Source organism: Podarcis erhardii (assembly GCF_964252035.2).
Source record: "Podarcis erhardii genome assembly, chromosome: 3".
NCBI classification, from domain to species: Eukaryota; Metazoa; Chordata; class Lepidosauria; order Squamata; family Lacertidae; genus Podarcis; species Podarcis erhardii.
Genome location: NC_138507.1, coordinates 53,010,208 through 53,035,526, shown reverse-complemented (window position 1 = coordinate 53,035,526; position 25,319 = coordinate 53,010,208). Strand labels below are relative to the sequence as shown.

The 25,319-nt window shown below is 40.9% G+C and overlaps 2 long non-coding RNA genes across 2 annotated transcripts in view; one reads left to right on the top strand and one right to left on the bottom strand.

Moving 5' to 3' along the window:
• The window catches only part of LOC309339369, a 555,996-nt gene that overhangs the window by 166,386 nt on the left and 364,291 nt on the right, over nt 1-25,319 (bottom strand). The gene's annotated exons all lie outside the window — the stretch shown is intronic.
• Nucleotides 1,913-11,208, top strand: LOC309339425. Its single transcript, XR_014155333.1, has 5 exons — nt 1,913-2,003; nt 5,662-5,831; nt 7,021-7,137; nt 9,247-10,034; nt 10,496-11,208. It is a non-coding gene; the product is annotated as an uncharacterized lncRNA (long non-coding RNA).

Here is a 25,319-nt window from a genome sequence, read left to right as displayed (position 1 = left end):
GAATTGAACATAAGGGCTTTGTAGGATTACAGTGGCCTCTTTGTACTTGATGGAAGGCCATTGAAAAATGCAATGGAGAATGAACAGAAGTCCATTTGCTTCTCATTGCAGATAAACCAGAGATTTATCAGGGATGTGATCAATGCCTAGCTTAGTGAGAATAATCCCATTTTTCTTATTCGATACAGCATGCATAATGAATTAAACTGCATTTTTACAACTCAAAAAATGGGGGGGAATGCATTTAAAGAGAGGGGCATTAAATCCATTCATGATCATAATATTAATGTTGTGTTTGTTACAGGTCTGGTTTTTCTAGGCATGTTTCCTTCATAATCATAAGATATCAAAATGGATTAGAGAAGTACAGAAAATAACTAAAGATGTGGATTCTGATATATTTCTGCTCCATCCAGCTGATGTTATTTCGAGGCAGTTGCTCAAGACTTCTAAAGATTAAGCAAGAACGCTAGAAACCCAGAAATCCAGCAAATCTGCAGAAACAGAAACAGAGTATTGTGGCATTAAATTGAACCCAAGAACACTTTTTGGGGGGTAAACCTGGCATGTCAGGAAATGCAGTAGTGGGATGGAGCTGCAAGCTGACCTGTCATTACCGCTGCTTCTGCATCTTACCTGAACAAGTGCTGGGCCAAGCCAAAGCAGCAGAAAAGTTGGGTCTGTATGGATGCATCAGAGGAGGCAAACTGGCGCTCCTGCCAGAACTTCTGCACAATCCCAACATCAGTGTTATTGATGGTAGTAGCCACCCATGCTGTGTTCTGCCTCCTCTGTCAAATATAAAAGGTAAAAGTAAAGGACACCTGACAGTTAAGTCCAGCCACAGATGACTCTGGGGTTGTGGTGCTCATCTCGCTTTACTGGCCGAGGGAGCCGACGTTTGTCCACAGACAGTTTTTCCAAGTCATGTGGCCAGCATGACTAAGCCACTTCTGGTGAAACCAGAGCAGCACACGGAAACACCGTTTACCTTCCTGCTGGAGTGGTACCTATTTATCTACTTGCACTTTGACGTGCTTTCAAACTGCTAGGTTGGCAGGAGCTGTGACCGAGCAACGGGAGCTCACCCCGTTGCAGGGATTCGAACCACCGACCTTCTGATCAGCAAGCCCAAGAGGCTCAGTGGTTTAGACCACAGCACCACCTGTCAAATATAGTATGCCACAAAGTATCAGTTGCTGAGAATCCCATGTGAGGAAGATGGCTGTTGCACTCTGGTTTTGTTTGTGGGCTTCCCACAGGCATCTTGTTGGCCACTGTGAGAACAGGATGCTGCAGTAGATGGGCCTTTGGTCTGATCTAGCATGCTTTTCTTATGCATCAGTGATATTTGGCTTTCTTATTGCCTGATACAGTTAATTAATATCTAAACCAGCTGTAATATTTCTCTTTTCTGCTGCAAAGACTCTTAAAGGCTGCTGTCTGTAGCTGGTTTCCTATTTTTATTTCTATTGTTTTAAACATGTATGTTATATATTTTTATTTTTATTTTAGAAATTGATTTCCTCCCCTTCCCCCCATTCTCACAGCCTATTTATAATGCATGGAGCGACAGAACAACACATAAATAACTTTGCTTAAGGAGTGCTTATAGAGGTCAGTCTTGGATTCTAATTTGTTACTTCTTGTTTCCCCATTTTAAAAAAATGTTTATTCCTGTAAATTTCATGATTATGAAATATTCCTGAAATAAAATTGTATACTATATCATATATTGTTAAGCAAACGTCAGATTATAGCATACTGAGAATATCCATAGTTCTCTTCTTCTTTTGTGCAAGGCTATCAGTTTTGATGGGAAATGTGGATTGTTTGCATTCTTGCCTCCCTAAGCTATTTGTAACATGTATTTTTGTTCTTGTTTACCAATTTTCATCCATTTCCTCCCATACCCTGTGGAACATTCTGCTCCTTCACCCACTAAACAGAGAGAAGCCCAAGAAGCTACCTATCGTTAATAAATTCTTCATTTCAATACATCAGTAAGCCCTTTTTTATGCCTTAATACAAGAGAGACTGCTCTGGTGGAAACTCTTTACTGCAATGTATTTTCTTGTTAATGGCTTCAAAGTAATATGAACCGCAGCATGGGCTTAATTCCTGAATGCAGTGCTAAAATAGCCTGGCAGTATTTTAGAGTAAACTTGCTGCATTTAACCAATGGGTCTCTAAGGACTGTAGGGAGTAAAATGTAATATGCTTCTGAAAGGTATAAATCAAGGTCCCTAGTTATATGCTTTCAAATGTGTATTTGACATTGTGTGGGTCAACTGATGCTTAACAGGCAATTTGTAGCTCTGTTAGAAGCTGTGTACATAGTTCCACTTTTCGTCTTCTCAATATTTTGTATTCATAATGAAACTTAGGGTCCCCGTCCCCCCGCCCGGTAAATAAATGGGACTTTAACCTGATGTGATCCCAACTTCAGTTTAAGGACATGCAAATCCCTCACAAGGTGAAATAGGTTTCTTTTCAGCTCCAGCATTTATACTTCTAATGAAAAACCCACGTAGCCTAGAAAAGATGGCAATGACTCCCAATTCAGATGTATTTATGGAAGAGAAGGTATTGTGAGTGACTATTAAGTTAGTGGTAAAAATTGTTTGCAGTGATGTCTGGTGGGTGAACATTTTTGAGTAATGTTGCTACTCTGGTTTAGGTTGGGGCCAGGATGACACCATGCAGGGCCAGTGCAAGGATAGACAACTAGTTGGCAGGTAGAGTGCCCTCCGCCCCTGGTCTCTTTGGATCCAGAAAGACAAGCATGTCAAGACTTGCCCACCCTCCCTATGGGATTCACCAGTTGTCCATTAGGCTGAGTGTATGTTATTCTCACATTCAGCACAAGGGGAACACCTTTTCCTACCTTCTGCATCCTGTTAGAGCAGGCAGGGTTGCAATATTTATTGATGTGGTTATTTGGTTGCATGAAACATTACTTGGGTCACAACATGGATAGGCAAACTAAGGCCCAGAGGCCAGACCCGGCCCAATCGCCTTCAGATTTGAAGGAAATAAGCAGTTATCCTAGCTTTAAAATACATCTGAAGGCAGCCCTGTTTAGGGAAGTTTTTACTATTTAATGCTGTATTGTTTTTAACATTTGATTGGGAGCTGCCCAGAGTGGCTGGGGAGACTCAGCCAGATGGGTGTGGTATAAATAATAAATTATTATTATTATTATTATTATTATTATTATTATTATTATTATTAAATCTGGCCCACAGATGGTCCGGGAATCAGCGTGTTTTTACATGAGTAGAATGTGTCCTTTTATTTAAAATGCATCTCTGGGTTATTTGTGGGGCATAGGAATTCATTCATTATTTTTTTCAAAATATAGTCTGGCCCCCCTCACAAGGTGTGAGGGACAGTGGAGTGGCCCATGGCTGAAAAAGGTTGCTGACTCCTGGGTCACAACTTTGGACGATATACTTCCAGCCTGTTACATCCTTTATTGACCTTTGCCCATCCTTGCTGGTTCATGCAAACTAAGGAGGGTTCACTGGGGGGAACCACGGTATGGGGAACACATCGTTGCATGATGAGGTGATACTTGGAGGTTGAGATGTGGCCACACCTGGAAAGAAACAACCTGAACCCAGAGATTTATGCCAACTACCATGCTGTCACCCGTACACCTTTTGGGGGACTAGGGTCATTGGCTCAACTGCAGGTCCTCTTGGATCAAACTTGACTCATCCCAGTCTGAGTTCAGGCCCAGTTTTGAGATACAGTGAGCATATCTGACAACTGGATTTCCATTAGATTGATAAAGAATAAAATGGGGAAACCATACCAGTAGAAAACCAGTAGAAAATATACATGGAAATTCAGTCAGTAAGAATAGAGAGGAAAGCTAACAGCTCCATCACAAAAAAGGGATCTGGTTTGGATTTCAGTCATGCTTTGGGGCATGTTCAGGGCAGAAATAAAATAAAATAATGATGAGGTCTTCTGATGAAGAACATTGTGTAACTTGTTTTTACAGTTTATGTCAGACTTGCTAAGACCAGGCAGCGTGCCGACACAGAAGACAAAAACAGTGGTGAAAACAGAAAAAAAAAAATCTGTGCACAGAATGCAGGTCTCATTGTCTGATGCAAAGCTGCCCCTCAGTCATTGTGAACTGTTAAGCCCAGTCGCTTGTTTACGTGCTCTCTATTGTGTTTGTATTGGTGTATTATTATTTTTTTAATATGGCAGGCTCACGTAGAATTGATTTAAGCCTGCAGTCTGTGGAACAAGAGAGATGCTGCCTGAGTCCTCAGCTTGAAAGCTTCATGCAGTATCAAATTTGGGCCTAGGTGGATGCAAACCCTCCAGGTGTCCCTATTTCCAGGGACAGTCCCAGATTTACAGAAGTCATCTCAGTTTCTGATTTGATCCCATAATGTTCTGCTTTTCCTTAGGACATCTCTATTTTCATTGGAGAAATGCTGGAGGTTATAGATTTATGTGACCCCCAAGCCAGGGAGATAAGATACAACCTTTAGAAGGCAGCCCTGTATAGAGTTTTTTAAAATGTTTAAATTTTTTAATGCTTTTTTATGTATGTTGGAAGCTGCCCAGAGTGACTGGGCAACCCAGTCAAATTGGTGGAGTATAAATATTGTTGTTGTTGTTGTTGTTGTTGTTGTTGTTGTTGTTGTTGTTAAATAGAATGTCCCCATTTTCCTCAGAGAAATGTTGGAGTGTACATGGACTTTGCAGTACTTTGCTCAATCAGGGATCTTCTGAAGATGTTTGTGCATTTGGCAAAAGAACAGAGTAGCTGTCTCTTTCCATGAAGGAAGACAATGGTTCTGGCACACTGTCACAACCTGTCTTTAGTTGGGGTTTTGTATTGTTTAAAAACCTATCTTTAGTTGTTTTTAATTGCATGGCTGTAAACCATCTTGAGGCATGTGTGAGTGGTGATTCAAACAGTAGCAAAATAATACTAAGACTATTAATAATAATGAATTAGGATGCTATAAAGCTGGCATGGGAACCTCAGGCCTAAGAACCAGATGCAGCCCTCGTGTTCTCCTTATCCAGCCCTGGGGGAGATCTTACTTGGGTAAAATTATCTGCATATAGGAACCCCTTTCGCACCATTGTTGAATGCACAGAGGTTTCAGAAAGTGGAAGAGGACAGCAAGCACAAACCTGTTCCCCAATTATTCAATCAGTGCTTGGAAGCCATATCTGAAATGGCCTCAGAATGAAGCAAATATTTGATTTTGGCCCCACTTCATGCATTGTCTGTGTTTTCTACCCAGTCATTTGTATGAAATAGTGTCCTTATGGCTCAGCTGATGCATATGAGCACTGACAGGTGTCCACGTGCTTTGGGTTTCCAACAACCTTGTCTATAGTCCCAATGGCTTTCCATCCGAGCCAGGGGTGTTCTCCATGTGTTCCTGACTACAATTCCCATCAGCCCTAGCTTGAATTGCCAATGGTAAGAGTTGATGGGAGTTGTAGTTCAGCAACATCCAAAGGGCACCATGTTGGGTAGCTATGATCTATGGAATGAGCAGGGGCCAAGCACTTTGATCAAGTGTTCAGTCTGCACTGCAACAGGTGCCTTCAAGACATTTTTCTTAATACGATTAACCAGAACATTGATTATATTTTCTCTCCTAATTTTATTAGCATCGCCTTCTGCCCTCTAGCCTCTGAAGAGGAATTCTACTATTTATTGACAAATTCAGCTGATGCAATATCTAACATACTAATGATCCTAAAAATGTTTTCCTGGAAATTGGGCTCCCCTGAGTCCAATATAACTTACATCTTGGAGTGCAGTTATAGGGTGTAAAGAGGTAAGACAAATGCAGTCGAAAGCTGTGGGAAGCCAAGTAAGCATTTCAAATGCCTGCTAAGTTATCCTTTGAGGTCTTGCTTCCAAATAGAGAAAAGATGGGCACTCTGGCTCTCCTGGGGAAGCTGTTAAAGGCCTGTAGGATGTGATTTATTTGCACAGGTCTGATGAATGGCGTGAAATCAAACGACTTCAGTGAGGAAATGATAAACTATCTGGAGAATAATGCAGCTTGAAACCTAAACATATGTTTATAGTTGCTGTTCTGGGCTGATAGCCAAGAGGGCATTTTGCTTAGCAAGCTGGGTTAATATAAGTCATACTTTCCCAAAAGCAACACATACAAAACAAAAAGGGCCCCGCATTTCATATAGGGAGTAGAAATATATTAGTTTCTCTTGGTTGTGGGAAAGACCAGGTACCAAAGGATAAATAGCCTTACCATTATAACTTCAGTTCTTAATGCAAAGAAATAAATCAAGTCTATAATAAATAAATTGCTCAAAGGTAACAATTTATTAACACACTAATGTATGTGAAACAATTTGATTGCCTGAAATATACTGTATAAATTATTATTATTTATATTGTAATTCACTAAAAGGCAGTCTTTGCCAAAGTGGTGCCCTCCAGGGTTTTTGGACCACAACTCCCATCAGCCCCAGCCATAAGGGGATTTTGGGTGCTGGTGACCAAGTTGCTGGTTCTGGCCATGAATGGCTGAGTTAAACTAGAAAAAGTCTGGGGGGGGGTTAAGTTGCTCGCTGACACATGCCTTTACATATTTCACTTATGGGAATATGGACACTTCCGTTTGTGATTTCTGCATGGAGGCTTGTGAAGAAGGAGAAAGCCCCAGTAAAACGACAGAAAGGAAGTGAAAGTTTCCGAGTAACTGCTTAATGTATACAAACAAACAGCATGTTCGGCTATATGCATAAATGATTACAACTCCTGTGAAAGGGTGAATGCGTATCTGCTAAAGCGTGATACAGAAAGTTCTGCCAGTATATTGAAATAAAAATGTAGCTGAGATAACGGCTGCCAAAACCCGAGGATTTGTCCATCTTTAACAGTCATGTCCCTGGAATGCTGGTGTCTTGTGCTCTGTGGTCTGGTCAATATACTCCAACCCACGTTTTCCATATATTGTTACAAGTTACACAATCCTGCTATAAATCATTTCTCAGGTCCAGCTGAACGCAGGCCATGAGGGAAGCCGATCACAGACATGCTCTTGCTGCGTCTGGGCCAGCATCCATGGTAGGCATATTTAAACACATGAGCATCTGGGGTGCTTAAGACAGGTAAGAGCTTGCATCGTGTCCTGCGTTACAATTAAATCAGCAGTGTTTTCACTGTCTTGGGGATGATACATTCTGAGTGTTCTCCATTTTTCAAACACAACAATGAATGCGAAAGAACTGTGCACGCTTGCATCTGTAGCTACAGGGAATTGCAGCTGTCATGCCCCGATCTGTGAGCGTGCACAGAAGAAAACATGCCGCATTTCAGGGTCTTGGGTCTTGGCTGGTGCCCACAAGGAGGCATTTTGTGTTATTCTACAAAGCATGGCACCCTCAGACTCCTGCTTTCTAAGGAAACGTCCAAATGTAGGTTTCCTGGAATGCTTGGCATAGAGGGTCTGGAACTAGTTTAGTGTGTTGCGCTATGTGGGACGCAAGGAACATGGGTCAGTGAAATTGAAGTAGCTGTAGGAGAATGTTTGGTTATTTCAGAAAAGAAGCCCAGCCAACATTGTTGTAAAAAGGAGTCTAGAACAGCAGCATGATTCACAGTCTATAGTTGAAATAGCAGTGTAACAGTGAACTCTGCATCACAAGGGCAATATTTTCCATAGGCCTTAGGAAGGGTTTGCGTGTTGAGGTCCCCAAGCCACCCCCCAATAACTCACACATCACACATCAATTTTGGTTTGGGTTTTTGGCACGATTTAGGCCACACCTTTATTTAAATACATCCGAGTGAGTGGTTGCTTAGGCATTGGTTCAGACTATCTGTCCTTGCCCAGGGGACAGAACTGACTTCCGGATCCCAGCGAAAGCCAGTGCGGGAAACAAATTTTGGGGAGAAAATGAAGCTGGGCCTCAGTCCCTCACTTCTCCCCTCATGCTCCTGGTGGCTTGCACGGCCCAAGTCCGATGCCAGGGACAAGGACAAAAAGAATGGCAAGCCCCTGGATTCCTTTAACGGAATTCCCTTTCCGCACACCATTGGAGGGGTAGGCACTTACCCCTCCACCAAACAATTTGAACCAATGCCTAACTGCCAACCTTACAAGTTGTGATGATTTGCTATGCAGTAGGCAAAACCAAATGGCACCAGTCAATCAGCCAGATGGACAAATTCCTACCAGGCCCCTGCTCCAAGGCAGACGACCCCATGACAGGCATAGCAAGGTCAAGCGAACAACCCCCCCAATACAGCGAGGGTGGGCGGGTGATCCGGTGCAAGCAACCAAGAGAACGCTCAAATTTGGGTATCCAGTATTTAAAACCTCTGACCCCTCCTTCAAAATTGGCAACAAGCAGTTCTCCCCAGCGACCCAATTAACCAATTCACTGCCTGGGTCCCTCCATAAATCCGCCCAGCAACAATGAGGTGGCTTGTATCCCCCACCACCACATGTGCTCTCTGCTAGGGAGAACACATTTTTCCATACAATATAAGGAGTTTTAGGAACATGCCTATTGAAAATGGCCCCATGCTTTGTAGGATAATCCTAAATACTACACTGTCACTACAGGCCAAAGGGTGTGGGATGTCACATGGAAGCAGTCCACACCAGCTGTGCTCAGCTCACACTAGATCTGTAGTGTTGGGATTTACATTATAGAAGGCTGAATGTATTGATACGAGTGTGTGCTGCCTTATTTTAGAGCAGTGTATTAATAAAGCACTGTAAAGACAATTTTAATTTGCCTTTTTTTGGCGGGGGCGGGGTTAAATAAGCATTTTTCTTGGTATCTTTAGCTGTTTGAAAGAAACCAAAGTGGGTTTTTCATTGAGGCAATGGTATGACAGGGTCTGGAAAATTGCCTTTGTTGGGAAACTAGCAAAAATGGAAATTGGCAAGAGGGGAAAGAGTGATATTTATCTCTATGCATTAATCCAAGGTTAAGAGATATCTAGCCTCCAGTTTCTCAAAGATCCTTGTGGAGAGTTTCCCTCTCATAGATGGAGCTTATTGTTACTTGATGGAATGTTTTAATCATTTGAGCTTGTCTATGCAGATTGCTGTTTTCCCAAGACTTTGTACTTCCTGTTCTTAAAAAAAAAGATCACTGGTGGTTGCAATTTTCACAAAATGTTATAAATATAGATACAGAAATGTGTTAAAGTGTTTTCAGCTAACTTTGAAATGGTATGTGTACTTTTGCCAATTTTCCCTATAGACGCTTGCTTGCATCCTCTGAAAATCTCTTCCGAATGACTGGGAGACCGGCGAAGTGAAGCTGCTGGAGGAGAAAGTCAGCAAAAACAGCCTCCTCCCTTTTGCACTACTTAAAACTCCTCCATGGGATCAAAAACCTTCTGTGGGTAGATGGAGCCTTTCTGTTCATGAAAGTTTATATCTGAATCCAACTCAAGGAATAAAGTCAGACTCAAATCTTACTGTAAATGCAATAACTTTTTAGACAGAAGTTTTACTTTTCCTGGAAGTAAGCTACATTGAAAAATTCCTAAACAGACAGACATAGAAAGCTGCTGTAAGAATATACAGTGGTACCTCGGGTTACAGACACTTCAGGTTACAGATGCTTCAGGTTACAGACTCCGCTAACCCGGAAAGTAGTACCTCGGGTTAAGAACTTTGCTTTAGGATGAGAACAAAAATCGTGCTCCGGCAGCACAATGGCAGCGGGAGGCCCCATTAGCTAAAGTGGTACCTCAGATTATGAACAGTTTCAGATTAAGAACGGACCTCCAAAATGAATTAAGTTATTCACCCGAGGTATCACTGTATTCTTTTTTATTATAATAATTTCTATTAATTTTAATACAATTCCAATAAAAGCCACATTGTCACATTACCAAATTATAATCCAATTAAAAAAGAGAGAGCCAATTATTCAAAAACCAAATTAATCAATCTGATATGACTTCCTGTGTACTGGGTTTCAGGTTACAAAGTTATTATTTCTTCCTGCTTTCATAATCTTAATTAATCCAATAACAACATGTTATGTTTCCAAGGGGTTGCTCAGGAGCAAGGAGGCAAATATCTCCCTGCCTAGCTGTGAAAACCTGGCTTGACTGCCAAAGTAAACTTTATCTGTCCGGAGCGCCACTCTCCCGTGGCTGGCTCAATCGCTGGCAGAATCCGTGAGTGGGCGGTTCTTAAACTTCCCCCAGCAAAGAAGCTCCTTGAGGCCCAGTCGGCGCCTCCCCTCTCTGCGGGAATGCTTTCTGTGCAAAGAGGGCGTGGGCAGCGGAGGACCCCTTCCCTCCTCACTTCTCCCAGGCAAGGAGTCCTGGGACCGCCTCGCCATTTCCGACTCCTGCACCTCCTCTCCACTGGAGCCGCGTTTATTCTCTTCCGCAGAAGAGGAGCTACTTCCCACGATCCCTGGAGGCTCTCTATAATCCATCTGGCTTTTGCTCTCACCCTCCTGCACTGATGGCAGTTCCCTGACACAACAGTTCCGGTATTAATCCTTTGTTGACAGCCACTGGTTTCTTGACTTTCATTCATAGTTGTATATTTAATAACTTTTTATTTCTGCAAGAATATATTCTTAAACTGTACCAAAGACGACACTCGGTTTATTTAAGCTGTGAATTCAAATTAAGTCTCCTCTAGATTTCTGTTGTTGTGGCTGGAAAGGTATATGTCAAAAGAATGCTCCCTCAGTTTATGGCTGCATCTGCACCATATATTTAAAGCGCATGACTTCCCCCAAATAATCCTGGGAACTTTAGTTTGTTAAGGGTGCTGGGAATTGTAGTCCAGTGAGCTGTAAGCTACAGCTCCCATGGTTCTTGGGGGAAGCTTGTGTTTGATGTGGTTTAAATGTATTGTGTGCTTTCACTGTGACCTTTAAATACACACAGTAAGAATGAAGTGAGAAAGAAGATTGGGTGAGAAAGAGCCAATTTTATTTTTAAACTATACTCCAAACGTTGCACGCTATCTGTCAATCAGCACTTTGTCTCTTAATGAACTTTTACAGCCCAGTTGTGCTTGTCCCACAGTAGTTTCCTTATCAGCCGCCACCTTAATCTGTTTTTCATTCTGCCAGTTATATTGCTTCCTACTTGCATGAAGGCAGATTGTGCTTCACAATCAAGCCAGGCCTCTTTCTGACTCTGTAGTGGAAGCCTTATTGAAAAACTAGACACATTCAACCATTAGAACAAGCCAAACATACTAGGGAGAAGATCGTGTGCACAAGATGAGGCTGCACATTAAATAATATGCTGACTCCTCATATTGAGTCCACCCTCAAAGCACAATAGTGTAGATCAAAATTCAACATCCACATTGCTGGAAATGGTCGTTACAAATCTTCAGGGGTCATAAAGCTTGTAGCAGGCTAAAAATATGTAACAAATCAGGTTCCTGGGGGCTGAATCAATAGGCAGATATTTTAATCAAGTTTTATTGTTTCAACTAACATGGTTAATTTACAAGAGATATTACAAGTGACCTCCCTGGAAAGCAAGCCTGCAGTGTCTATGGAGGTCCTGAGCCATCCAGGTAACAATTCAATGAAAAAGAAATTACATCTAACATCCTTATTTTATATCTTTTTCTAAAAGTTTTTATTCAAACTTTTCCCCCAGTTTCCCCATTGTATTTTGGTTTTTAAAGGCTAACTTTGTTTTTGTTTGTTTATTTCTTATCTTTTGAAGTGGAGGAAGTAGGTTAGAGGGTTGTCTGTTGCATTATTATAGGCCAACTGTTGAGATATTTATTGTTTCCTGCAATGTGTCCCAGTTTATTACCAGCTTGGATTGAAATGGGTGTAATAATACCTTTTATCAGGCCAAAGTGTTCAGAGCGCGAGTAAAACAGAACAAGATACTGATATAAAAAATTATTATATACACATATTATGCTACTTTTAGGCTGTAAATTCGCTTAGAGATTATTGGATTCTGCACCGAGGGTATGGCTAGTTCTAAGATTACACACAACATTTAAGATCTGAATGGCAAAAGAAAACTCTATATGTATTGGGCTAGATTTGTCATGATCTCCACCTTGGCTTCATTGTTGAAATATAAGGGCAGAGCAGGTAATGGATAAAGCAGAAACAGTTAAGTGTGTGGGAGGAGGGAAATGTAGCTTTGGCTTAAACTGTAAGTTAAGGTAGAATCTGTTAGCTTGGTTGATGTTGCCTTTATAAGGTTAGTCAGGAATTGGATGCTATGGCTGTAGCTGTTTTTCTGAAGAAGAAGGAGGAGGAGGAGGAGGAGGAGGAGGAGGAGGAGGAGAAGAAGAAGAAGAAGAAGAAGAAGAAGAAGAAGAAGAAGAAGAAGAAGAAGAAGAAGAAGAAATACAGTTTTCATAGCCACTGGTGATCAACAAGAGCCAAGATATCATAGATAGCCTAAGGATGAACAAGAAAAATGATATTGGTTGCTAAACCCAGTCCATCCTCCTACCATTGTCAGCATTATTGCTGTAAGGCAGAATGATGAGGGTCAAATTAAATGTAATGTATGAGATCCATAATTGGGTTTTCTAGTATTCTCTGTGTGTGCATGCACGCAAACACTTAAATGTGTGTTATGAGGATGGGAGGTGATTCAGATCAGGGATCTGGCATAGGAGGAGAGGCATAACCTTTTTCTCACTATCAGTTTCCTAAGGTAAATAGCTTTCCTATACCCAGTGCCAAAGCTGCATGGAAGGGCAAACAAGTGGCATTCCACAATTCCACTACTATCAGGACTCTCATATATATATATATATGCCAGGAGATCCTCTTTGCCTATTACTGTCCTTTTCACACCTGTGAGCTTGATGATGCAATTCCCCCACCAAATAAGGTGTATAAAAATCCATATATTAGTGGGAAATGTGCATAACATAAAAATGCATTGTATTGGGGAACATTGTTTCCAAAAGGAAAAAGTATAATATGCTTAACAAATTCAAATGTGGGCTTAAAATTTTTTTTTGAAACCAAGAGAAATGAATATGGGAAGATTTATCCATCTCTGCCACATCACATTTACTTTGGCTCTGAGTTACATCCATTAACTACTGATCTGAAGCATTTGAGTTCTGTACATATAATGAAACTTGCCTTCCTGTTCCCTGTCTTCTTTTGGAGGGTAAAAGAGAGGGCCACACAGATTTTCCTCTGTGCTGTGGAGGCTTCAAACAGTAATGCTGTTACCTGCATCTGCTGTTACCCATCTTAGGCCTCTGCAGGCATTCCATCCATGTGTGCTGTAAATACGCAAGGGGGGCTACAGGGATAAGCACATTGGCTCCACCCATCATCACTCTGCTGCTACCCTTCATGAGGACAGACTTGTGAAGCAGGGATCCTGCTTCAAGGCTCCCCCAAACATTTTAGATAATATTTATTAAAATTTTAAAGGTTACAAAAAGAGAAACTAAAAATACCAAAAACAAAACAACACATCACAATATGAAAAAACAGAGAAATAAAACCCATTAAACAAAAACAAAAACGCAAAGAAAAATACATCAGATCTCCTCATTACTAATTTTTCATTAGCTTGTTTCCTTGACCTCCTCACATCTCCCTTTTTTGTATTCTAGGTCAATTATCCATTTCAGCAAATCCTTTCCCTCTTTTAAAATTTTTGTCCTGTAAATTGTCTTAATATAATGTAACTTTACTTTTCCTCCTTTCACCAATTAACAGTCAGTTATTCCCAAATCCTTTATATCATTCCTGCTAAAATCATATAATATTATTCCAACATCCTTCTAACAGTTATTAATTTTACAATGTTTCTGTAAATAGTCTTTAAGTTTCCTCCAATCTTCCTCCACCGACTCTTCTCCCTGGTCTTGGATTCTGCCAGTCATTTCCGCCAGTTCCATGTAGTCTATCACCTTCATCTGCCATTCTTCCCGGGTGGGTAAATCTTGTGTCTTCCAGTACTTTGCAATAAGTATTCTTGCTGCTGTTGTAGCATCATTTTAGATCTTTAATTTTCCAGGGCTCTAAAATGCATGGGGAGCTTCCGCAAACAGAGGACGTCCTCCCTACAAACATCCATGCACTTAGCTTCCAACCTGTGGTGGGTTGTAGGGTGAGGCAGCAGTGCTCACCTGAACTCCAGTTACCCACAGCACCACTACAGACTAGGTTAGAAAGGGGAAGGTGACAGCAAAGTCAGCAAGGCGCAAATGCACCATGGGGGCACCATATTGGTTCTTCTGGCGTGTGTACACTGCACCAAACCTTGCCTCTTCCTCCTTCTTAGCCTTCTCTATCCTGGTATACAGCCGTGATGTGAGTGCCACTACCCCACCCCACTGCTGCATTCCATATGACAAGGGTGAACCAAAATGGTGACCAGGGGATACAGGGTCAGAGCTAATTCGTGCATCCGTATAACAGCTCCTTTCACATGTCAGCGGAATATGATGACAGAAAGCTTGACAAGAGCTCTTAAGCTACTTATTTAATGAATCTGTCCTCTAGTTCAACTCCCCACAGAGCATTTATTCTCTCAAATTCATTAGAAACTTTGTTCAAGAAAACTTTTCCAGATATCTGTATTCAATATATTGTTAGAATAAACTACTTCCATATATAGTTTTATCTACATAAAATTCATGTCTAGGAAGCAAAATGATGCTGCAGTCTTTAATGTTCCATCTCAACTTCATCTTGCTGATGTCAGATGGTATTTTTACGCTTTGTTTGTATAACCCTTTACAAGTACTCCCTCTAAGCCGAGGTTGTGGGTTTGGCATTTTCACATTAATTACCACACATTACCACGCCTTGCCCTGTTAACTGGCTTGCGGGATAAGAGCTTATGTGGTTAAAAATATGCCTCATCAACTTGCTAAAGACCTTTTAATGACACAGAGCAGATAACGATATGATTCTTTTTCATGAATTTTTAACTTTATGCTAAGATGGAGTAATTTTGCATTTAAATCTGCCTGCCATTAAACTTCAGGGCTAAGAGTGACTTGGGAAAGAGGTTTACAGTTTGCAATGTCACAGGGAAGATTCCCACCCTGCCCCCCCAATTTCAGGAAATAGCTTTTTCTATATCAAACCGAACTGTAGTATATCTGTATTTTTAAAAGCTTTTTTTTTCACTCTTAACTTGATCAGATTGCCTGAATTCTATGGTATTCAGAATATAGAATAACAACATCATCCTACAAAAGAAGAAGAAAAAAGCCTGATTCTTCTATTGCAGAATCAATTCCTATCTCATAAACTAGATTTTCTCCAGAAATGATATGGTTTGGCATTTGTGGCACCATTAACTGGATGAAGGGCACAGTACTTACTATAAATAATATGGTTCTGTATGCCACACCAACAAGCTAGCACAGTATCCAGAGAAGTGTTACTGAAAGTAGGTACATTTAACGACTTCATCTATTACTCTATGCAGGACCAGTTCAAGAGGACCCGAACGAAGGCAAGATGGTGTCCCTCCTCTTCTTATTTATTTAGAAAATTTCATAACCGCTTTGTATGCAAGAGAAATTCAAAATGGCACACCGAAACACAGTGCAATACAATATAATAATGATATATTGAAATAGCATCCTACTCTTCCAAAATCGACAGGGGCCAGGTCATCGCTGTCCTTTTGGGAAGGCTTGTGGGAATAAATATGTGTTGGATGTCAAAAATCCAGGACTGTAAGAAGCCCCTTCTCTGATGACTGCAGCATACGTAGCAGGGAAGGCACAAGTAAGGTCATTGAGCCTTGAGGTTACCAATGGATGAACAACGGTGGTTAATCTGTCCCAATCCTTGGAATGGTCATATCTTATTTACCAGCTGAAGCTGGTAAAAGACATTCCCAACCACTGAAGACCTGGGGGGGGGGCACTTAGGTGTCAAAGAGGGACCTAGGAGTTCACCCAGACTACGGATTGGATCATTCAGATTGAGTGCAGTGCTATCTAGAGCAAGTAACTGGCCTGTTTCCCAGATATAGGAACCATTCACTCATAGCACCTCTACCTTGCCAGGTCTCATGCTCAGCTCATTGGTCTGCATGCAGACTACCAAAGATCCAGGATTAGTATGGTGTAGCAGAGCAAGCTGGTCTGTAAATCACACAGTTCAATCTCTTGCCAGGAGGCTGAAGATCTGTTATCCAATACTCAAAATGATCCTGCAAGTAGGACTGAAACTCTTGAGGTTCAGTGTCTAATACCCATCTCAGCAAAATAACATGGTCAACGGCATCAAAAGCTGCTGGAAGATGAAGCAGCAATAATAGTATCACACTCCCCTTGTCACTCTCCCAGGGTGACCAGTGCCAATTTGTTCCTGAAGCTAGGCCTGAACCCAGACTGAAATGGATCTAGATGATCAGTCTCCTCCAGGCCTGCAATTACTCCACTACAACTCTCAATCATCTCCCTCAAAGGAGGTCATTTCATTTATAAAAGCTGGATGGACTGGTAGTTGAATCTTACTTCAACTGATGGAACATAAATCTGCATCACACTCGAAAGCAGAGGATTCGAAGCACAGCGCCCGTTTTGGGGCATACACAGTTCTGTCCTCCAACTCCTTGTCACCACTCCCAGCCCCTCAGCACTTGCCACCTGAGGTGGTTTCCTCACTCAGTCCAACAGTTCAGTTGGCCCTACCTGTCTGCATGGTGTTCCCCACCAAGCAGCGAGAAATAAGCCCAGTTTTCTGTGAATGTGGCACTTAAATGAATGACAGCTGTGTTTGAGAGTGGCCTGTAAAGCCCTTCACATTTTTAAACAAGATCTTTGAATAAAATTGCTCAGGCATGTGAGTCCTCTTTGGATGTCCTGTTAATAATAACTCCTAACCACTGGCGGCAGGGAGACTTTTCCATTCTGGGCAGCCAGAGACAGCTTAAACTAATAAAAGGCAGCAGTCCAGTGGTAGAATCTGATCTGCCGTAAAGCTGTCTCTAGCATGGAAACATCTGAATTTAACATGAATCTGAAGGCTGTTTTAAAAAAATAAAAATGCTGTTTTCCTATGTTCCTGAGAGGATCAAGGTGTCATATTTCAGAGTCCTGCTGAAAAATAGGATTTTCCCTTTCATATGCAACTTGCCTTCAGATTGTTTGGCTGTTAAGAAAACCGATACTACGCACCCACACCCCATGCATGACTTTTTTACCTTAGAATAATAACAAAAATAAATACGTAGACTTCCAAGTTCTAAGAACCCAACATATTAATAAAAAGAAATCGCAAGGAAAGGACTTCACTCCAACAATCTCAAAGGGAGGCAGCTAAGTTTAACAGCACCACCTCATTCCAACCAATTGAGTCTTTCAGAGCAGTTCAACGTATCATTTAACCAAGTGCTTTAAAACATGCCACTCAGGTTTAATTTTTTTGTTGTTGAAAACTCTCTAATGTGGTCTGAAACAATCAAAGTACATTTGAAAGACACAAACAAGGCAGTTTTATTTTACAGCTCTAATTGGGCCACAGTTAGTAGGAAACCCCTAATGTATATGTTGGGATTCATATTCAAGGTATAGTCCCAAAGGCAACATTTCTACAAAAGCTCTGTTTCATTCCTTCCTAATAATGGTATCCTTCCCTAAATCCTTGAAGCTTTAAGCTTGTGGAAATGTATTTGTGGATGACTGCATTTTTCTTAACAGCAAACCTGTGTTGTTAGGGTAGGGCTAGGAGACAAAATAACTACCCAGTGAGCTGCATGCCTGAGCAGGAAGTTGGACACACAGCTCCCAAGTCCAATTCACAAGCAGCCAGTCATTCCACACGTGCTTTTACGGACTGTATTCATCCTAGCCATTATAAGAAAATGACAGATTTAGATCTGAAAGGAATTTTCTCAAAATGTGCAAAACTTTCCCATTCTGATTTTTGAATGAAGAAATTGGGAACAAAATTCAAAAACTATTGCATGGCATCAATCCAGTACTGTCAATGCCCCCCATAGGAATAATGGTGGTATATAAATGCAATAAATAATAATAAATGAAGGGTAACGATGACACTGTTGTTATTCAAGGGTTCATCCACACTTACGTGTTTTGTTCTGTTTGTCCCATAATTTCTAGGCATGTGTCCACAAGAAATTTTTATTTTGTCCTGTCACTTTTATTTTGTCCTGGGAAAACCCACTGTTTACGACTGATTCAGAGCAAACATCAAACTGCAGAAAACCTGTTTAATGTTTTTCCAATTCAGGAGTAAAAAGCAGGTTTTCCCAGGGAAAGTGACGAGACAAAAGAAAATCCTCTCGGACCCATGTCTAGAAATCACAGAACCAGTGTAAGTGTGGATGAGCCCTTATATTAGAAACAGGAACTTTTCCTTCATGATTTATGATTTTATGCATGGGATGGGATCATGGAGTCTGTGTAAGAGGAGTGATACAAGTTCATACTCTGTGCGTCTTCTCACTGGATGTGCTGACCAGTGAAAGATTTGCAGGCAAATATTATGATTTTATAGTGATGTTATTAGGTTTTTGTTTTTTTTAAAGTAAGAAGTCAAGAGGTAATAGCTACAGTACCACTCTTAAACAGGTGATGCAACACAGCCCATCTTCGGCTGCTGGGCAGCTGAATGAGATCCCACCCACCCCCACCACAGAGGCAAGTCTCACAAGCTTGGAGCAAATTTGCTCATGCTTGATCTGTTGCAGAAGAATTCATATAACCACCTGTATACATCCACAAACCGTGAATGCTCGTATAGTGTGACATCTGTACAGAGTCACTGCCTGTCTTGAATTCTATTGCCAGTTGTCAGATACCTCAAAATATTAATTGTTGGATACCATACACTGAAACTCCTTATCATTGGGTATGAAATACAGATGCCAAGTATTTGGAGAATACTTGAATATTCGGTAGTGGCCTTGCATCTGCAAAAGAGAATTCTGAGGAGAATTTTGAAAACAATGTAGTTCCAGTTGTAGATCTACAATTACTCATTTAAAGGTAAAGGTACCCCTGCCCGTACGGGCCAGTCGTGTCCGACTCTGGGGTTGTGCGCCCATCTCGCTTAAGAGGCCGGGGGCCAGTGCTGTCCGAAGACACCTCCAGGTCACGTGGCCAGCGTGACGAAACTGCAGCTGGCGAGCCAGCACCAGCACAGCACACAGAAACGCTGTTTACCTTCCCGCTAGTAAGCGGTCCCTATTTATTTACTTGCACCCGGGGGTGCTTTCGAACTGCTAGGTTGGCAGGCGCTGGGACCGAGCAATGGGAGCGCACCCCGCCACGGGGATTCGAACCGCCGACCTGACGATCGGCAAGTCCTTTTTTTTTATATATATATATAAATATTTATTAAAGTTTTTAAATATAAATGCACAAATAATAAACAGTCTTACTTCTATCACAGACATAATTTCATCACTTCTTTGGACTTCCTCACGTCTCCCGCTCCCATTTACATCGTTAAAAGTTTTTTCCAAACAAATTATCAACTTGTTTACAATCTCATGTCCACTCATTCAAATATAATCTAGCACTTCTTCCAAAAAATTTTATATTTTCTTTAGTCTCACTTATCATCAAATTTCAAATCTAATTTAGTGGTGGCCAGTTTTTTATAATCTAGCATCCTTCTTAGCATTCAACCAAATTACAATGTTTTTGTAGATACTTCTTGAATTTCTCCCAGTCTTCCTCCATCTTCTCTTCTCCCAGGTTACGGATTCTGCCTGTCATCTCGGCCAGTTGCATATAGTCCATCAGTTGCATCTGCCACTCTTCCAGTGTGGGTAGATCTTGAGTTTTCCAGTTTTTTGCGATGAGTATCCTTGCTGCCGTTGTTGCATACATAAAGAATGTTCGGTCCTTCTTTAACACCTTCTGGCCGACAATACCCAGAAGGAAGGCCTCTGGTTTCTTAGTGAAGGTATACTTAAATACCTTTTTCAGCTCATTATATATCATTTCCCAGAAGACCTTCACCTTAGGGCATGTCCACCAGAGGTGAAAGAATGTTCCTTCGTTTTCTTTACATTTCCAACATTTATTATCAGACGAATGGTATATTTTGGCAAGTTTAACTGGGGTCATGTACCATCTATATATCATTTTCATTACATTTTCCTTCAGAGCATTACATGCGGTGAAGTTCAGCCCAGTGGTCCACAACCTTTCCCAGTCCTCAAACATAATGTTATGCCCAATGTCCTGTGCCCATTTTATCATAACCGATTTGACCATTTCGTCTTGTGTATTCCATTTTAACAGCAAGTTATACATTCTAGATAATACCTTAGTCTTTGGTTCTAACAATTCAGTTTCTAACTTCGATTTCTCCACCTGGAACCCTAACTTTTTATCATTTTTAAAAACTTCTTTAATCTGAGCATAATGTAACCAGTCTCGCACCTTATCCTTCATTTTCTCTAAACTCTGCAATTTCCAATTGTCTCCATCTTTTTCTAATATTTCCCAATATTTTGGCCATTTAGCCTCCATATTGGGTCTTTTTAGGGCCTTAGCCTCCAGAGGTGAGAGCCACCTTGGAGTTTTATTTTCCAGTAAGTCTTTGTATTTTGTCCAGACATTAAACACTGCTTTCCTGACAATATGGTTCTTAAAGGCCTTATTGATCTTAACTTTGTCATACCATAGGTATGCATGCCAACCAAAAGCATTGTTAAAACCTTCCAAGTCCAACACGTCAGTGTCTTCGAGAAGTAGCCAGTCTTTTAGCCAGCAAAAAGCTGCGGCTTCATAATACAACTTTAAGTCTGGCAGGGCAAAGCCCCCTCTTTCTTTCGCATCTGTTAATATCTTAAACTTAATTCTGGGCTTTTTGCCCTGCCAGACAAATCTGGATATATCTTTCTGCCACTTCCGGAAGCACTCCGTTTTGTCCACGATCTGTAATGTTTGAAACAAAAACAACATTTTTGGCAATACATTCATCTTGATAGCAGCAATTCGGCCTAACAAAGAAAGCTTCAATTTTGTCCAACTATCCAAGTCTCTCTTAATTTCAGACCAACATTTTTCATAATTATCCTTAAATAGACTCAGGTTTTTTGCTGTTATGTTTACCCCTAGGTATTTTACTTTTTTAACCATAGTTAGTTCTGTTTCTCTCTGAAACCTTTCCGACTCTGTATCTGTCAAATTTTTTCCCAACACTTTAGTTTTCTGTTTATTTAATTTAAATCCTGCCACCCGACCAAAATCCTGTATCAGTTGTAATACTCTTTTCGTACTAGATTCTGGCTCCTGCAGAGTCAAAACTAGGTCATCTGCAAAAGCTTTCAATTTGTATTGTTTCGCTCCGACCTGAATCCCTTCCACCAACCGGTCCCCTCTGATCAAGTTCAAGAGCACCTCCAGAACCGAAATAAATAACAAAGGGGAAATCGGGCAGCCTTGTCGTGTTCCTTTTTCAATTTTGAACTCTTCTGTGACCACATTGTTAACTATTAGTTTAGCCTTTTGTTCTGAATATATTGCGTCAATCCCATTCTCAAACCCCCGTCCCACTCCCATTTCATTCAAATTTCCCTTCATAAATTTCCAAGAAATATTGTCAAAGGCCTTCTCCGCGTCTATGAAAATTAACACTGCTTTTGTATTTATATCTGTTTGCAAAAGTTCCAAAACGTCAATAATGTTCCTAGTATTTGCAAACATATGTCTGCCTGGGAGAAAGCCTGCCTGGTCTTTATGAATTACTTCATTAAGAACTCTTTTAAATCTACTTGCCAAAATGTCTGCAAATATTTTGTAATCCACATTCAGAAGGGAGATGGGACGGTAGTTTTTAAGTTGTGTCTTTTCAGCTTCAGATTTTGGTATCAATGTGATAAAAGCTTCCTTCCACGATTCCGGCGCCTTCTTCCCTTCCATAATTTCATTACAGACCTCCATCAATGGTTGGATCAGATAGTCTTTTAGTGTCTTATAATACTTGGAGGTCAGACCGTCTGGCCCTGGAGATTTGCCCAATTGCATGTTCTGGATAGCTTGTTCAATCTCTTGCTGTGTTATTTTGTTGTTCAGGATTAATCTGTTTTTTTGTGACAACTTTGTTAGTCCATTTCTTTCCAAAAATTGTTTAATCTCAACCTCATCTTGCGGCCCTTGAGTGTATAATTTTTTTAAGTATCTCTGGAAGCACTTTCTAATTTCCATGGGGTTCTGGATATTTCTTCCTTCAATTTCTAGGTTTGTAACTGTATTTAGTTTCTGTCTCTTCTTCAACTGCCAAGCTAGCAGTTTCCCACATTTGTTTGCCGATTCAAAAGTTTTTTGTTTCATTAATTTAATCTTCCATTCTATTTCTTGGTTTATCAATTTGGAGTATTGAGCTTGATACAATTTAATTTCTCTCAGAATCGGCTGTGACTTCGGATTTGATCTTAATTTCTTCTCCAATTCTTTGATTTTCTGCAAAATCTTATCCTTCCTTTCATTTTGTGTTCTTTTCTTTACAGTGTTCTGTTGTATCAAGAACCCCCTCATGACAGCTTTGCTTGCGTCCCAGATAGTTCTTTTTTCCACCGTAGTGTTCATATTTATTTCAAAATAATCCTTTAGAGTTTTTTGGGCCTTCTTGACAATCTCCTGATCTCTAAACAAGCTATCATTCATCTTCCATCTAAAGGAACCGGTTGGCAAAAATGTCATATCCATCTTCAGCGCATTATGGTCGGAGCAGGTCTTTGGGCAGATTTCCACTTTTCTGACCTTGGGTGCCAGACCTCTAGATATCCATATTTGGTCGATTCTTGTCCAAGTCAGTTGGGCTTCAGAGAAGAATGTTCCCTCTCTTCCCAGGGGGTTCTTAGTTCTCCAAATGTCAATCCAGTCCATATTGTCTGCCATTTCAAAAAAGGTCTTTGGCAGTCTGCCGTCTTTTGTAACATTTTGATTTTGTGACTTATCCATGTTTGTCGATACGACCCCATTCATATCTCCCATCATAATGATGTTGTTGTAGTCCAGATAGTCCAGCATAATCTCATGCAACTTCTTGTAAAATTCCGATTTCCCGTCATTTGGTGCATAAATTCCTAATATCAAAATCTTTTCTCCTTGATATTGTATCTCAATTCCTAATATTCTTCCATGTTCGTCTTTGAATAAGAATTTAGGTGACAGGCTCTCTTTTGCATATATCACCACTCCTCGCTTCTTTACTCTGTCCGAAGATATGAATTCTTGACCAAGTCTTTTGTTTATTAACACCTTTCTATGGAGCCTAGTCACATGTGTTTCTTGTAAGCAGATAATATCCAATTGTTCTTTTTTTAATATATGAAAAATTTTCCTCCTTTTTTCCGGGATGTTGCAGCCATTAATGTTCCAGCTCAAAAGTTGCAGAGACATCCTGAATAAATCTGGTTATTTTTCAGGGGGTGGTATCTTATTCAGAAGATCTTCAGGGTCCAAGGGTGCAGGTACCTCTGGTGTTTCAGGCCCTGGAAGTTGGTCAATTCCTTTGTGAAGGTCCTCTCCGTATACGTTCAGAAATTTATCTCTATCTTCTGATGTTCTGATTTTGATCTTCTTCCCTCTAAAAGTAAAAGATAGTCCTTGAGGAAATTCCCACCTAAAGATGATTGAATTCTTCCTTAGTAGTCTTGTCAACTCCAAATAGTTAGATCTAAGATCTAGCAGTTGTTTAGGAATATCCTTGTAAATCTCAATTCTTTTGTCCAAAATGTCCAGTGACTTTCCGTAGTGTAGGCCCAAAATCTTATCCCTTTCCTCCTTTGACCTCAGTATTATCAAACAGTCTCTGGGCTTCTCTTTCTTTAGAAGTCTTCCGAGCCTAAAAGCCGAAACAATTTTAAAATCCTTTTCCTCTAAACTCCAAAATTTGGAAAATTCTTTAGTCAAAAACTCAGCTAGGTTGCCTTCTTCCACTTCTGGTATTGCTCTTATCCTTAAATTGCTCTCCCTGTTCCGCAGTTCAAGCATAGACAAATAGGTCTGATGTTCACCTACTTGTTTGCAGAGTGGTCTTACCTCTTGTTCTAAATTTTCAAGTTTTTGGCTGGTATCTTCAGCCAATTTCCGATTTTCCCCTGCAGCCTCCTTCAATTCTGCAATTGCTTGAGTATTCTGTGCAACTTGTCCAGATAATTTATTTAAACATTCTGTGTTCTGCTCAATTTTATATGTTTGCTCATCGGCTTTCTTGTCCAAAGATTCTACTTTCTTGTCCAAAGATTCCAATTTTTCAAAAATTTTCTCTAAAATAGCAGTGCTTGCCCCTGAGGCCATATCTTCCAGTTGTAATTCCTCAGTTTCTCCCTCCCCTGCCCGAGGCAGAGAAACAGGCAGAGAGACAGCTTCCACCTCAGAAGGCAAAGTAGGCACAGATGATCTACGTGCCTGTGAGGCTGCGGTTAAAGTTGTCAAAGTTGTTTGTTTAGTTCTTCCTCTCCTTCTTGTACCACTCATTCCAAAGTTATCTAAAAGTCAAGGTCAAGCTGAGTTGTTCCCATGAGAAAGCCACAGCCCAGATGGTAACAGTCAGCAGAGGGCCGGGAAAGGGAAAGTAAAATAAAAGTCACTGTTATAGGTCCCAAATCCTCTAGGGGGAGTTTAAAATATTTCAGGAAAGAAATCAATTTCAGTTAATAAAGTCAGATTTCTAAGTCCAAGAACCTTCAATAAAGAGATTTTTCAGCAGAGTTGAGGTTTAATACAGCAACAGTGTTTCTGATGGTGCAAGCTGGTAATCCAAATGCCTTAAAGTAGCAAGTTCAAATTCTCTCAGATTGTTTCAAAGTTCAGATTCAAAGTATCCAAACTGCAAACTGCAAGCTGACAGCTCAGTTTCTCAGGCAGCTCCAGCGCCTGGGGTTTTTAGTTAGAATGTAGCTCCAAAGGGAGAAAGATATCCCCGTATAAATTAAAATATAAAAGTCCAACACATAAAGTTATTGTTCCACTTTGAATAAAGTTCAATGGGTGCTCAGATCAAGTAATTTAAAAGATCTCTCTTTGCCTCCACTCCTCCAGCTCTTTGCGTTCAAGTTCAATGGGAGCGGAAGACGGACTTCCTGTTTTTCGTCACTCCGCTTTCAGCCAAATTTAATATTTTAAAGTCCCAAATTGCATACAGTCAGTTGTTTACTCACGAGTTGTTGTTTTCAGAGCATAAATTTCAGGAAGAAAGGTCAGCGCTCACTGGCAACAGCTACGCGGCTTCACTCCGCCGATTGCGGAACGACCCACAGCGCCGCAGCCTCCTCCGCGATCCGGAGCCCCTTACGGGGTTCCTTCAACGTTTCGGTGGCCGCTGCTGGCGCCCGCCGGGTCCCGGGACCGCAGGCTTCTGCTGCCTGCGGGTTTCCG